At 40.4% G+C, this 15,537-nt stretch overlaps 1 long non-coding RNA gene across 3 annotated transcripts in view; it reads right to left on the bottom strand.

Annotated features, from left to right (window-relative positions):
- Positions 1-6,532: 6,532 nt before the first annotated feature.
- LOC103795568 (uncharacterized) overlaps positions 6,533-15,537 on the bottom strand; it is a 104,331-nt gene continuing 95,326 nt past the window's right edge. For all 3 annotated transcript variants that reach the window (XR_008474672.2, XR_008474674.2, XR_008474673.2), the window contains 2 exons: positions 9,316-9,422; positions 6,533-9,035 (listed from right to left, as the gene is read on the bottom strand). This is a non-coding gene — a long non-coding RNA (uncharacterized LOC103795568). The remainder of the gene's footprint in view (positions 9,036-9,315; positions 9,423-15,537) is intronic.

The following is a 15,537-nucleotide window of genomic DNA, read 5'->3' as shown; positions in this document are numbered from 1 at the left end:
ATATAATTTTATATATTCCTAATATATAAATACATAACATACATTTATAAATATATTATTTTACATATGTATATATGGAATCTGCCTTAAGTAAATGAGATGTTTTCAGGACGACAATCAGAACATTTGAAATAAGCAATAATTGAAGACTCACTAAAAAGATTTCCCTAAGTGACAAAATGTCCTGAGTCTGCGTATTAGAAAATTTTAGTACATTCAAAAGTCAACACCACAGAGGATCAGCATCTGGGCGCATCGTGACAACAGTCTTGAATTCTACTAAAAGACAAGACCCTTTTAAGGATATAGGCACACAAAATCGGTTATGTATAGGAACAAAATTAGGTTGACCTCAGACTCGACAACACAAAATTCCAGAGAACATAGCAGCAATATCTCCAAATATTTGAGGAGAAAGCTTTGTGACACAACATAGTTAAGTGCAGCCACTGTGGCTTCTATGGATAAAGGCCATGGAAAGAAGGAGAAAACATCGCCTTCTTCACATATCCTTATTTTAAAAATTACCTGTAGATGTGCTCCTGCAGACTTCAAGATAAACCAAACCAAGAACTCAAATGGAGGAAGAAGACAGTTTGGCAGCTTCTTACAATACTATGCATAAACCAGCAATCACACTCTTTGTTCTTTACCTAAGTGAGTTGAAAGCTTATGTCCCCACAAAAACCTGCACAAAATGTTTATCGTGGCTCTTCTCAAAACTCGGAAGGAACCAAGATGTCCTTGAGTAGGCGCATGGATAAATAAGCGGTGGGACATCCAGACAATGGAGTATTATTCAGTACTAAAATGAAATGAGCTATCAAGCCATGAAAAGACCGCGGGAATGTTAAATGATATTACTAAGTGAAAGAAACCAGTCTAAAATGGCTGCATACTGAATGATTCCATCTATACGACATTCCGGAAAAGGTGAAACTATGGAGATGGTGGTTGCCAGGAGAGTGGGGAGAGGGAGGGAGAGAAGGATGAATAGGTGCTACACGGGAATTTTAAGGCAGTGAAACTGTATGATAGGCAATGATACTTGGTTGTTACCCAATTGTCAAAGTCCACACAATGTACAACACAAAGAAGGAAGCCTAAAGTAAACGATGGACTTTAGTTAATAATAATGTATCACTATTGGCTCATCAACTGTAACAAATGTATCACACTAATGTAAGATGTTCATAATACAAGAAATTGCGGTAGGGATGATGGGATATATATGAGTGAGGAGATCTCTCTCTACTCTCCTTTCAATTTTTTTTGTAAATCTAAAACTACTCTGTAAAAAATCTGTTGATTTAAGTAGAAGTAATGATATCAAAAGATTGGCAAGTCTTCTTAGATTAGATCTCAAATTCAGTTGAACTGTATGTATTCAGTGGTCTTTGGGAGCCTAAGGGCAAAGCCAGACCCAAAGTCCTTCTCTTGGTGGTTTTCTGCTGTTTTCTTCAAGCTCTGCCATGTCTGAACTCTGTTTGCCATTTTTCTTGCCCTATTTGATGGCTCTTGAACAAGCACAATTCTCTTCTGGTTCAGTTCTTACTAACAGAGGTCACATCCTTTATGTTGTTGGTATTCTATGCTGCGAGAATCACTAAACACTTCTATCTTTCCATTTACAACAGTGGAGCTGCACATAGTGACATAGCAACTATTTTCATAATCAAGGAACCTGAATAGCTGAGAAACGAATCAATTTAACTATCCAATGCCCAAAGGCTCAGAAACAGGCAGCACCAGACACCTTGGGAAGTAGGAGTAAAAGTTGATCTGAAAAGAGAAAAGTGGGTGAAAGCCTATTAAAGAAGCACATATCCCCCGGATGCCCTCATCCACTCAGCTCAGCTAAGGAGCAGTCCCTCCTTCACTCTGTAGAAAACTGTAGGGTTATTCTCTGGAGGGTACAAAACAGGTTCTTTAGGCTAAAAAATACCAGATACAACTGAAGGCAAGGATGACATACTGGAAGTTGATGTTTCCAGCTTTCTTCTCATACCTGGATTTCAGGATCCTAGAAACCATATACTCTTCCACAAAGAAATTGGGAGAAACTTCTATGGAAATCTAACTAGTCTTTAAGAGAAAAAGAAAAACTAAGAAATTATAAGAGGATTCTCTGCAAAATGACCCAAGAGAACCACTATATGGTGAAACCCTCAGTTGACAAGGCTTTTCCACTGACCTGAATGTCTAACCAGCTTTTCAGTGCCCTACTCCTTTGAGTAGACAGTACATGAAAAGACAATATCATTAATTATCAAGGAAATGCAAATCAGAACCATAATGAGGTAACAATACACACCCTCTAGAATGTCTAAAATTTTAAAACTGACAAAACCAAGTATTGATGAAAATGCAGGGCAATTAGAAGGCTCACATTGCTGATGAGAGTGTAGAATTAGTACAACCACTCTGGAATATAGTTTGACAGTTTCTTATAAAGTTTTGAATACCCTTGCCATAAAACACAGTAATTTCACAACTTGGTATTTAGCCAAGAGAAACGGAAACATTTTTCCATATAATCAGTTGTACATGAATGTTCATAACATCTTTATGCTCCAAACTGAAAGCAAGCCAAATGTCCATCAATAAATGAATAAACTGTGGTGTATTAATATAATAGAATTAATTAATAGAATAGAATAAAAAGGAAAGTAAACCACAAATTCACATGATTGATTAATTTCAAAAACATTAGATATGCTACATTTCTATGAAATTCTAGAGTAAGCTAAACTAATATACAGTGGCATAAAGCAAATCAGTGGTTCCTGGGGCTGGAGGTGGAGCAGTGGGAAGGGAGAGTAACTGTAAAGGGTCACCAAGGGTAATGGAAATGTTTCTTATCTTGATTGTGATGAGGGTCACATTTTTTTCTTGTGCCTGCCAATATATATCACATACCTGCAATACATGCCAAAATGTATTGAACTTTAAAGTTGGAACCTTTGTTATATGTAAATTATACCAATGGAATGAAAATACAAATTACATCTCAGTGAAGTTGACTGAAAAAATCGCTCATGAGACAGCCACGGATCACTGAACATTTAAGAAAAGCATGTAGCATGAAAGTCAGAGGCCAGGAAAGACTCATGGAAGGGCAAGATGCAGAAAACAGACCTTTGGTGGACAAGAAAACATTTAAAAATAAAATATCACCATTAATCTTCAGAGATACTTTCTCTAAAAATGATACATCTACAAAACAAGAAAGGTTACTATAAGAAAAGAATATTCAGAGAACAAAAGAGAGCTTTTATAAATTAAAAATACAAAGTACAAACTTTTTACACTGAAAAGGAACATTGGAAAATTATAAGAAAATCTTCCACAAAGCAGGAGGAGAAAACTACAGGGATGAAAATAGAAAATAAAAGAAAATTAGGGCCCGATTTGGGTGAATGTGAATTATAGGAGTTCCACAAAGAGAAGAGAAAGAAAACAGAGTGGAAAAAAATTATCAAAGAAATAATTCAAGGAAGTTTTCCAGAACTGGAGGCTAAGTGTTTCCAGATTAAAAGGGCCCACTGAATATCTAGTGGATGAAAACAGACTAAATCACATCATGACAAAATTCCAGAAACTAAAGACAAAGAGGAGAGGCTTTCAGTAAAGGGGAAAGGTTTTCATACAAATAGTCAAGAACCAGAATTGCTTTAGGCTTCTTGGTTGCAGCATTAGAAGCTAGAAGACAGGGACTAACTCTAAAAAATTCTGAGGGAGAATTCTAACTGGCCTAGAATTTTAAATCTAGACAAATTGTCAATTATCGATGAGGGCATAATAAATTTTCAGACATGCAGGGTCTCAAAAACTGTACATCTCATATATTCATTTTAGAATATTAGTAGTTAAGAAACTACTACAGATTGATTCATCAAAACAAAAGATTAAATGTAGAAAGAGATGGGAGCCAAGTGCAGTGGCTCACCCCTATAATCCTGGCACTTTGGGAGACCAAAGTAGGTGGATTCCTTGAGCTCAGGAGTTCAAGATCGGCCTAGGCAACATGGGGAAACCCCATCTATACAAAAAATACAAAAATGAGCTGAGCCTGTTGGCGTGTGCCTGTAGTCCTATCTACTTAGGAGGCTGAGGCAGGAGGATCACTCGAGCCCAGGAGGTGGAGGTTGCAGTGAGCCAAGATTGGGCCACGGCACTCCAGTCAGGGTGACGGGGAGATCCTGCCTCAAAAAAAAAAACAAAACAAAATGTGGGGTAGGGGTTGGAATCAGGGACTGAAGTATCTAAGAAGGAACTAAGGGAGCTCCCCAGATGTAGGTGAGGGGGAACCGTAGATAATGTCTATATCACAGCCAGCCCAAACTAGAGCAGGTAAGAGGGCTACAGAGGCAGGTACTTCAAGAAAATGAACTTGAATAAATTGCTGATGCATCTTGAGATATCATGAGCAGATTTCTGGAAGCAACTGAGAATTTGGGCTTGAGTTGGTGATAATAATGTACAAAAAAAACCCGAAGCAAATAGAAAAATTAAGACAGGTCATTTCAGAGCAAATAAAACCTTTTTCAGGAAAGGAACCACAGCCTTAATTTTAGGACACTCAAAAATTCACCTATGAATAATACTTACATCATCATATTATAAATATTGAATATTATGCAACCAAATTTATGATGTAATTGAATTGAGAGCATAAGGAGATGGGAAATATGCATGCTTGTGAAAAATCTAGAAGTAGCAGTAGAGCGTGTCATTTAATCATTCAGAGGGAAATGGAATCAGCTGAAGACTTGAATGTGGTTGCTCCTGGGAAGCAAGAAAGTAAGGGAAAGGGTAATGACTATAATTTTGTAACAAGTCTTGCAGACCTCTTAAAACCCAGCACATGACACCTAGCTCCTTGGAGAAATGGCAGACTCCAGGGCCAGAAGGGGATGCGAACAAGATGAACCTAGAACAGATTGTTCTCCCAGAAAGTAACAAGGTGCTCCAAGGATGCTGGAGGCAGGTCACAAGGACATGAGCCAGCTTGAAAGGGCTCCCTCTGGCCATCTCTGGGACACCCTGAACACCAAAATACTTAAATACAATAATGTGTTATAAACAGGTTGTTTGGTGGGGGGAAAGAATTAGCCTATACTGAAAATGATAAATAACAAACAATAAACACATAAAGGAGGCAGAAGGGAGGTCTCTTGGAGAAGGCCAGAAGCCCGCTGGTGAATGTGGAAGGAGTGCTGGGGTTAGAAAAGTAACATTTTGTATCATCATCATAAAGATTGGAATCAGGCAAGGATCATCAGTAAATACTAATTCTAGAGGAAATTTTGATGAGAAGCAGCATATTTATATGGTCTTGAAGTGTCTACCCACAGGCCACTTATTAGCTGCAATGAAGAAAAAAGGAAACTAATTCTGTAGTGGGAGAAACAGGATAATACCTTGACAGAATGATCAAAATTAAGCACAGCTATGAGGGATCAGTGAACATTATGTGCTTCCAAATGTGATACCCTGAAAACGACACTATATCTCCAATACAGTATTCTGGCCGTGAAGGCATAGGCATAATTTAATCAAAATGGAGCATTTATATAAATGAGTATCATCCTAGTTTAAAAAGGTAGGTGGGAGGGACTGCATTCTCAAAAAAAAAGTCATCGTCATAAAAGTCAAGAAAAAGGCTGTGAAAATGTTCTGGGTGATGACAACTAATCACAATACTTGACCCTAGACTAGATTCTGTGCTGAAGGAGAAAGATGCTGTTAAGACATTATTAAAGCAACTGAAAAAAATGGGAATATGGACAATACATTAGATAAAATTATTACATAATGCAAGTTGTAAGTGTATGAAATTGGCAACTGTACCAGGGTTATGTAAGAAAATATCTCTATTCTTTGGAAATATCAAAGTATTTAGGGGTAAATGACCATGATCTGTAACTTACCTTCAAATGTTTCCCAGAAAAATATTGGAGAAGGAGAGAGAGAAAACATGATAAAGCAAATGGGTTTAAAATGTTATCAATGAATAAATTAAGATACAGGAGTGTCCCTTACTCTATTTTTATTTTGTATAAGTTTGAAATTATTGTCAGATTAAAAGTTTAAAAGAAACTAAGCACATTTTAATAACTGCAAAATGTTAATTATAAAACCAGCAATACTAAAAAAGGGTAATAATACAAGAGACACTGTGTATGCACCTTGATAAATAAAATATTACTAAAGCATTTGAAAAAAATCACATCGAGCAACCTGAGGATTGATTATGTTATTTGGGAAGGGCTAATAAACCACAGACGTCATAGATACAGATATAGATCAGTTATAGATCAGTTATAGATTATAGGTAGGTAGGTAGGTAGGTAGGTAGATGATTGATTGATTTCCATGTCCTGCTTCATGCTTTTTTTCCATCTAGAATCTGTTATGTACCCACAATGCTTAAAGTTCAGAATATACTGTATGCTCTCGGTGATGTGAAAAACGTTAAACTATAAAAATTATATAGTATTATTACTTTAAGAAAATATATACAACTGAATTTCATTTTCTGCTTCATAAATGTATGTATTTTCCAAACTTTCTCTAATAAACATATATTACATTTATCAATATAGATGCAATTTTAAAAATCAGCCTGTATAACCCTGTATGTATTATAGGATCACAATCATGTAAAATTATAGACAAAAAAGGAAAGGTAACATATAAAAATTATGATTTCTGGGTGGTGAGAACATGATTTTTTTTCTTCTTTCAGTGTTTCCATATTTTCCTAATTACTGCTATTATGATAAATCATGTTTTTTAATCAATAAGTTACAGATTATTTTTAAAATGAGATTCTCACCTCACTCTATGCACCAAAATCAATTCCAGTGATTTTAGATAATTAATTTTACAAATCGTAGCAGACAAAGAGAACATAAAATCAAATACGAATCGAACCTCTTGAAGGGAGTGGTTTTCTAAACTTAGGAAGAGAAATCATAAAGAAAAAGATCTGCTATATAAAAATTCTGTAATATCGTCATCAGAATAGCATCTTAAGTCCTGAAGGCATAACTCCACATGTTGAAAGATATGCTGACATAAGCCTCCTAACCATTCAGCCCACTGGCCTTAATCTCCCTCCAGTCCTCTCGCCTTCCCAGCTCAGGTTGGCCCTGGTCTTTCATTCCCTTCACTCCCACCTCTCCTGCAAGACAACCTGAGGGGTTCTGGTGCAACAGGCACCCTTCTTGACCTTGACACAAAGCAATTACAATTCTTGACACTCTCCATCCCTCTCTTTGCTTCCTGACTCTACCAAGAATGAAAACTAGAGAAAGCCAGTATCCCTTTTTTTTAATCCCACTTCCTGCCAGAAGGCTGTCTTCCCAGCTCGGCCAAGGACTCCTGCAGAAGGGCCAGCGAGGCATCCTTCTCTCTCCAGGACGCGTCTTTGTCTCGATCGCGGTGCTGTCTCTGGCAGCGAGGCACACCATCTGCTCATGCCTCCCACCAGCTGCCGTCTCATCTTAGCTCTCTGTCTCCCCTGAGAACTCCCTGACTTTCAGGCCCGTGGTTTTCTCTCCTGCCCTTGCTCAGGAGTGGGGCTTATCTTCTGGGAGCTTTCACAATCTCTCCCTGTCACTTAGCTTCTCCCTGGTTTCCCCATGAGGCCTGAGATCTGGAGCCCTCCCCAGTGAGTCCCCTACTGTCATCTATGCCATCACACGTGGTGATAGGAGAGAGTGTGCATCTAGGGAAGTGCTTGAGAGAGCTCACAGGGGACTTACAGCTTCCGCCAAAAGGAAAACAGATCCTGGGCTCCAAGTCCCAGGGGATCTTAGTTTCAATTCCCATATGGAGTCTCAAACCTGTGAATCATATCCAAAGTTGAAGTTTTACTTTGATATCTGTGTAGGGAACATTCTCTTCACACCGTGTCTTTCTCTGCTGTCACACCGCCACAGCAACAATCACCCCCACAGAAAGCTTCTGTGGCCCAAAATTTCCCCCTCACACACCAAGCAGTGGACCCTGGCTGGGTATCCTCCAAGTCAATTCTGATGCTATCCACCTGGAGACTGTGTCAGATCCCACAGGCTGGGGGCTCAGTGCCCAAGACTGCCCCTCATACCCCCAAATACCAGTCACAAGTCTAGGTCTCTGGAACTTCTGATCACCCGGCTTCAGGTTGGGGTTTCCATGATCCCCTCCTGAGGTTCAATTAACTTGCTGGAGCAGCTCACGGAACTCAGGGCAACACTCACATTTGCTGATTTGTTATAAAGGACATTACAAAGGAGGAGATGTGTAGGGTTAGGTATGGGGGAGGGGGCACAGAGTTTCCGTGCCCTCCTTGGGACACCCTCTAGGAATCTCCACTTGTCAAGCTATCTGGAAGCTCTCTGACCCTAGTCCCCTGAGTCATTTTTGTGTTTTTTTGAGACACAGTTTCACTCTTGTCACCCAGGCTGGAGCACAATGGCATGATCTTGGCTCACCACAACCTCCGCCTACCAGGTTCAAGCGATTCTCTTGCCTCAGCCTCCTGAGTAGCTGGGATTACAGGCATACACCACCACGCCCTGCTCATTTTGTATTTTTAGTAGAGGGGGTTTTTCCATGTTGGTCAGACTGGTCTCGAACTCCCAACCTCAGATGATCTGCCCGCCTTGGCCTCCCAACCCCCTATCTTCTTACGGAAGCTTCATGATGTCAGTGTCCCTTCCCCCAGTGTACAGGGTGGGGCCCTCCCTGGGCAACGTCCTAAGGTTCTAAGGCCCTCCATGAGAAAGGTGGGGGAAGATCACAGTCCTGCTTTGAGGCAGCTGAAAAGACAAAAGGAAAATGTTGGAGAGACGAGCACGTTCATTTAGATGAGACTCTTTTTCCACCTAGAATGCTCTCCCCGACCTGGCTTCACGTTTTTAAGTCAGGCACATCCATGAGGCCCAGAAGAAATGCTATCTCCTTCAGGAAGTCTTCTCTGCTCTTCCAGATGAATGTCATCATTCCTTCTTCTCAAATTTCCTCGTCTTGTGTTCAGACATCCCCTAGGAAAAATGTATGCTGTCCAAGCCTTGCTACAATGCCTGTCCCCTCCCTTTCTCAGCCTGCTCCTGAGGCCTCAGCAGCTGCAAGGCCCAGCTCAGTCAAGTTACAGCATCAACCGAATTGACTGAGCCAAGCTACTTGCAGGCCCAGATACATCATGGTACTTATTCTCAGTGAATGGCTGCTGAATGAATGGAGGCATGAAATTCCCACCCTGACCACAGAGCTCTGTGTGCATGGCTCTCTCATGTCCTGCAACCCTGTAGTCTCCATCGTTACCTGGTCTGTGCCGGGCTCAGGACATGTGAGCCCAGGAGGGTGCTCATAACACAAATGGGTTACTGGCTTGGCTCATTTTCTTCTTCCCCTCATTATGGGTCAGGTCCCTAGAAGCAGAATCAGAGATGGAGATTCTTAGGCAAGTGATGTTTTGAGGGAGTGCTCTCAGGAGAAACCCACAGGCGAGTGAGAGGAGTAGGGGAATGAGCTCAGTGAGGATGTCAAGGGAAATCCCGCCTCAGTTTGATCCCCTGGGGAGCCCTGGAGCACAAAGTGCACCATCAAGGTCATCCTGGACACAGAGGCAAGAGGGCTGGGCTGATAGACCCTCCATTTATCAGCTGTTGGCCACCATGCCTCCAGAGTAGAGTAAGGGAGGACTTGTAACCTCCCACACCTCTGGCCTCCAGGGAAGGGTAAAGCGTTGTGCAATTACCAGCCAACGCCTGCAGCAGCTCAGAGATGGGGGCACCAGCTCCGTAAAGGGTGGCTAGGTGAGACATCAACAATATCTATTGTACCTCCTTCCTTTCTCTCTATCACACATATTTTCTTTTGACATGTCTGTCACCAGCTTACTCTTTTTTTTTTTAATCTTCATAGTTGGACGTGAACACAACTGACTAATTCCAATCTTGATCGATAATACTGAAACCCCAGACTCCTTGCTTCCATGGACTAGACAAGGCTTCATTTGGAATTGTTATCACAGAATTTTAGACACCATGTAGTGTTGTTTCTCCATTTCACAGATGAAGAAACTGAGGCACAGAGAGACACGCTTTACCTTGTCCAGCAAATTTTGTGGCAGAACCAAGGCAGAGGCTGCCTAACTTAAGAGCTATTCCACCATGCCTCTATTTATGCATATAGTATAGCATTAGGACTATTTTGCTGAGATTTTCTAATTAATCGTGATTGGAAATGACTATTAGATGGAATGCTTGGGAAAAAGTTACTGCCAGGAATAGTATTCTCTCCTGTGGTTTATGTCTTAGATGAGGACATGGAGTTAAGCCAGATATAGAACCTACTTTAAACCTTACAGAGTTTTTAAACCAAACTTGAACCTTCTGGAGTTCATTTATTTATTCTTGGCAACTTTCAGCTTCCTGATTCTTGGAAAGTTGCTGGCTCATTTAGAAGAAAAACTCATGAGACTTCTTGTGCATTGAGTAGCTCTTACAAAACAATCTTTTGAAGTGTAAAGTGTAAATGAATAAGAAGCAGAAGACAGAAGTTCTCCTAAAATACACATGGATGTAATCATTAAGGCAACAGGCACTCTAGCAAAATGCATAATTGTTCTTTGTGCCTGAAACACTGTGGAAATAGTCTTGTGCTCAGCAAATCCCAATTGTGGTAGAGTATTTCCTTTGTCTGAGATTCCCCTTAACTATGTGAGTAACAGAGGTTGATGCCAGAGGGCACCAGAGGGAGCATGGCCAGGCCTGGATTCACTCCACACTGTCTCCCAAGCATTTCTCTTGCAATAATCTCCTCTATCAATCAAGCTTCTTTCTGCTTCCTAATTCAAACTGATCGGAATCATGTGCTGCCTACTTAGGACAACTGCTTTTCTGCATTTAAAAGCCCAATACTCCAAAGGTTGGGCGCCATGAAAGAAGGGTCTCCTCAGAACACAGATAATTTCTTTGGATACATATAAAACCTTTTTGCTTCTTATTTGGCCTTCAGGAGACCAACTGGTCTTAGTCCTGCTTCACATTTTGGGTTTCTTCTAGCCCAGGTTCAGTTCAAGTTTCATTAAGATTTCTTCCTTCTTTTTGGAGATATGGTTTTACTTTGTCACCCAGGCTGGAGTGCAATTGTGCAATTATGGCTCACTGCAGCCTCAGCCTCCCAGCCTCAACCAAGCTCACTACAGCCTCAGCCTCCCAGCCTCAAGCCATGCCACTACCACACCTGGCTAATTTTTGTATAGATGGGGTTTCACCATGTTGCCCAGGCTGGTCTCGAACTTCTGGGCTGAAGCCATCTGCCCACCTTGGCCTCCCAGAGTGAGATTATAGGCACGAGCCAATCCGCCTATCCCAATTTCTTAAACAGTTTCATTCTGCTGTATGTTATAGAAGATGGCTTTCTTTCTTAAAAGCCAGTCTAGCTGTTGAGGCAAAGAGCAAAATAAGCAATTGTCTAGTGCCTGGAAACTCATTTTGGTTGTTCTGGACAATCAATTCCTAGTTCACCTCCCACATTACTCCTCTTCAGCATGATCCAGGGAGAGTATTGTAAATTCTCCCTCCACTCTACAGTTAACACAGACCATCACCCTTTCCACACAACTGCAACAAATGCTCAAGACCAGTTTTAATTATGTTCACGGGTTTTTGAACATTCCAGAGCTCCCTACTATTTGGAAAGATGGCAGCTACATCATAGCTGAGTAGATGGGACACAGGCTTTGGAGTCAACCGACCCATGTTTAAATTCTGGTTTTCCTCCTCATTAGCTTTGTGGCCTTGGGTAAGAGACTTGGCATTTCTGAATCTAAGCTTCCTCATCTGTATAGTAGAGGTAACATTGCTTAGCTTGCAGGGTAGACTGAGAGTCTAACTAATGTTCAAAGATGACTAGCCCATAGTAGGTGCTCAAAAACTGGGAGTGGTTACTATTATTTTTGTTTTGGTGACATCTGTCCTTCATTGCAGATTGTGCAAGGGTACCCAAATCTTAAAGACCTCTGCCGGCATCTGGGACCGACCTCTGAACCATTGCTCTGAGCTAGTACCACTTACTGTGCTTTTTCTCTTCCTGCCCCCTCAACCCGGCCACAGTGAGGAAAGTACAGACTCATGAAGGGCAGAAATGACTTGCTCAAGGCTTCTCAAATGAGGTAGGCCCTCCTGAGCAAGGGGATCCCAGAATTATCACTCCTTGTTATTTCTCGAGCTTTTCAATGGAGATGGGGAAGTATTTTGAAGCATCAGCTCTTTTCCTTCTCCTGATTCACCTCTACTTCTGACTTTAAAAAAAAATTAGCCATTGGCTGCTGCATACTCTAGCTCCCACCAGAACTGGCCAAATTTCCAGATATTTCCAACTACATATCAGGTGGCATAGTGTTTGGAAAAGGGGTAGAAGATGGAGACATGGGTTTGGACATCTTCTACCTGAGATGTTAGCTGAGTTTCTGGTCGAGGGAGAAGTAAGCGCAGTCTCTGAAAGCAGTAGAAGAAATGAGAAAAGGGAAGATAACTGAGCTCATATGCTAAGAGATCACAGGTAACATGTAATATGATCTATTATGTAATAGCCAAAAAAATTTGATACAGAAAAATAGAGAAGAGCTCACCCCACAGGTTGTGAAGACATATATAAAGCTACTTTGAAAGAAAATAAGTGGTACAGTGCTGATAGAACAAGATCAGCAGACAACAGTACACATATAACAACTTAATATGTGATCAGTAAATGGCTCTGGGTCATGCAATTATTGATGAGTTATTTGAAAAATCCAGTTAAGTCTTGAGACAGAGAGAGTGCTTACCAAATATTCTGTGGGATCCCCCCAACTGGAAACAAAAGACAACACGGTAGAGTTGCAGGTAGAAGTAGCCTGGGTCCCTGAGTCACTGCCTGGAAGGGCACCAAACAAGGAATGCCATCCAAACATCACTGGGCTTGGTGTGAGTGAAACCTAAGGCTTTGTTGTGTTAAGGTATTAGATTTCAGGATTTGGCCATTGTAGCAGCTGGCATGAATTATCTCAAATACCAACACCTTTGCACCTTGCACCACATATTAAAATCAAAATAAATTCTAGTTTGAATAAGAAATAAAACGGAAAATAAAGGAGGATGTTTATTCAGTCACTGGATGGGGTTTTCCTAGGCCTGAAAGCAGTAGAAGAAATAAGAAAAGGGAAGATCCATAGTCTAACTACATACAAATTTTAAAATTCTGTTTGAGACAGATTTGAATTTCAAAACAGAATTGAACAACACTTGGGGAAACTGCATTTGCAGCAAATATGATGAAGGGTTAATATCTTCAATATTTACTGAGCTCATAAAAGTGGAGGCCAAGGGAGAGAGAAAGGATTATCTGAAGCAAAGTTTTAATCATAGCTGGCTTGTCCTGTTACCTGAAATGTTTCTGAGTTCCCTGTTGCTGCCAGTTGGTTTGCGTTCTGTACATGCAAACTGTATTTAACATTGGCTCAGACCCAACCTAATTAGTAAAGTCGATCTGCCGCAAAGAAAAGATCATTATAATGCTTCATGCAGCCAAATGTCCATGATGTGCTGCATGTGTTATTGGAAGTTCTCCACATGACTGCTCCCCTCTGTTGGCGCAAGAAATTTAGAGCTGGTCATATACCCCTTTCCGGGGGCTCAAGAGGAATGGTGGGATTGTCCCCAGGAACAGAGGCAGGAGCAGACAATGGAGAAATTTGAGGCAATTTTAAAAACACATCCTGCTTGTACTCATTGAATTATATTATGGAGGCCATTATGTAGTGCTACTTACTTCCTATGCATGACCTCATTTAACCCTCACTCCAGACCTATAGCTAGGTATCATTTCCTTTTTTTCAAATGAGGAAACTGAGGCTCAAGTTGATGAAGTAATTTGGCCAAGGCTACATGGGAACTGGCAGAGCTGAGATCTGAATTCCAATATGTATGACTCCAATCGCCACCAACATTACCTCCTGCTGAAGTAATGACAGGTTCTTGGCAATACCAGGGTTTGAGGGGTATAGGAGGATGTGGGAGAATGGATACAGAAGGGGGCAAGGGTACAACTACTGTTGCCAGCTACCTTCTGACTTGAAACAACTAAGGAAATTCCAGACAAAATATCTGAAACAGATACTGGATACGAGGAACAGAAGAACGGTGATCCTTAGGAGATGGGAAATAAATTATATGAGTCCCACAATTGCCCCACCTATCTGCCAGGCCACATTGCAGGAAGGGGGAACCCAGGCAGAACCCAGAAGTCCCCTTAAGCTGAGGAGATGGAGGTGCAGTGCCAAGACAAATAGAATTCACACGCCAGAAAATAAAAAACAGAAGGATACCCATGCAGAAAGCTCTAGCAATCTATAGAGAGTCCTCTTTGAGTCTTCAGCTACTTCCCATCAGTACACCTAAGTGAGGAAACAACCCAAGACCAGGGGAAGAATAAAGATTGGGGGAAATTCTTGGAGCTCACACAAGGCTGCAAATGGTTCTTGCTTTAACAGTCAAATTGGGAAACCTCAAGATTTATGGGGCATTGGGTAAGAGACCCAAAAGAATTTTACCTAATTTGTGGGGCAAAATTAGTCCCAGAATACGTTGTTTTTTTTTTCTGGTTCAGTCTAACAAAGCTTAAAATCAAAACCTAAAAGTCAAACTGCTTCCAAGCAACTTAACTTCATCCCAGAATAAATCTCAAGGATCTTATAAGAATAATATATATATATATATATTCAGTACCCAACAAGTAAGATTCACAATGTCTGATGTCTAACAAAAAATTAGGTATGAAAACAAGCTGGACAATAAGATGCATAATAAGTAGAAAATTAGTCCATTGAAACTGATGCAGAAATGACATAGACAATAGAATTAATAGATGGGGGAATTAAAAGTTATTATAACTACATTCCAGGTGTTCAAGAAGCCAAAGGAAAAGAAAGATTGATCATGTTTAGTAGAAATGTAGCAGATGAGAAAAAAAAAACTAAATGTCTAGAGATGAAAATCTACAATGTATGAGATGAAACATAAACTGGATAAAATTAAATACCACAGAGAAAAGAATACTGAACATGAAGATATAACAATAGAAACTATCTAAAATAAGATACTGAGAGAAAAAAACTGAGAAACAAATAGAGCATTAGTGAGCTCTGGGACATCTTCAAGAAGCCCAATCAATACCCAGGAAGTTGAAGCTCCCAAAGGAGGAGAAGACAGAAAAAAAAAGTAGAAAAAAATAATGGCTGGAAGTTTTCCAAATCTGATGGAAACCATATAATAACATATTCAAGAAGCTTAACAAACTCCAAACACAAGAAACATGAAGAAAACTACACCATATATTATAAGCAGTTGCCTTAAACCTATGAGAAAGAAGAAATCTTTAAAGTTTCTAAAGTAAAATATCCCTATGTACAGAAGAACAAAGATAAGCATGGCAGGAGATTAATCAGAAACAATGTGAGCCATAACAGTGAAACCATATGTTAAAAATACTAATAGTAAA

This window comes from Callithrix jacchus, chromosome 8 (assembly GCF_049354715.1).
Source record: "Callithrix jacchus isolate 240 chromosome 8, calJac240_pri, whole genome shotgun sequence".
Taxonomy (NCBI): Eukaryota; Metazoa; Chordata; class Mammalia; order Primates; family Cebidae; genus Callithrix; species Callithrix jacchus.
This window is presented reverse-complemented; position numbering and strand designations above follow the sequence as displayed.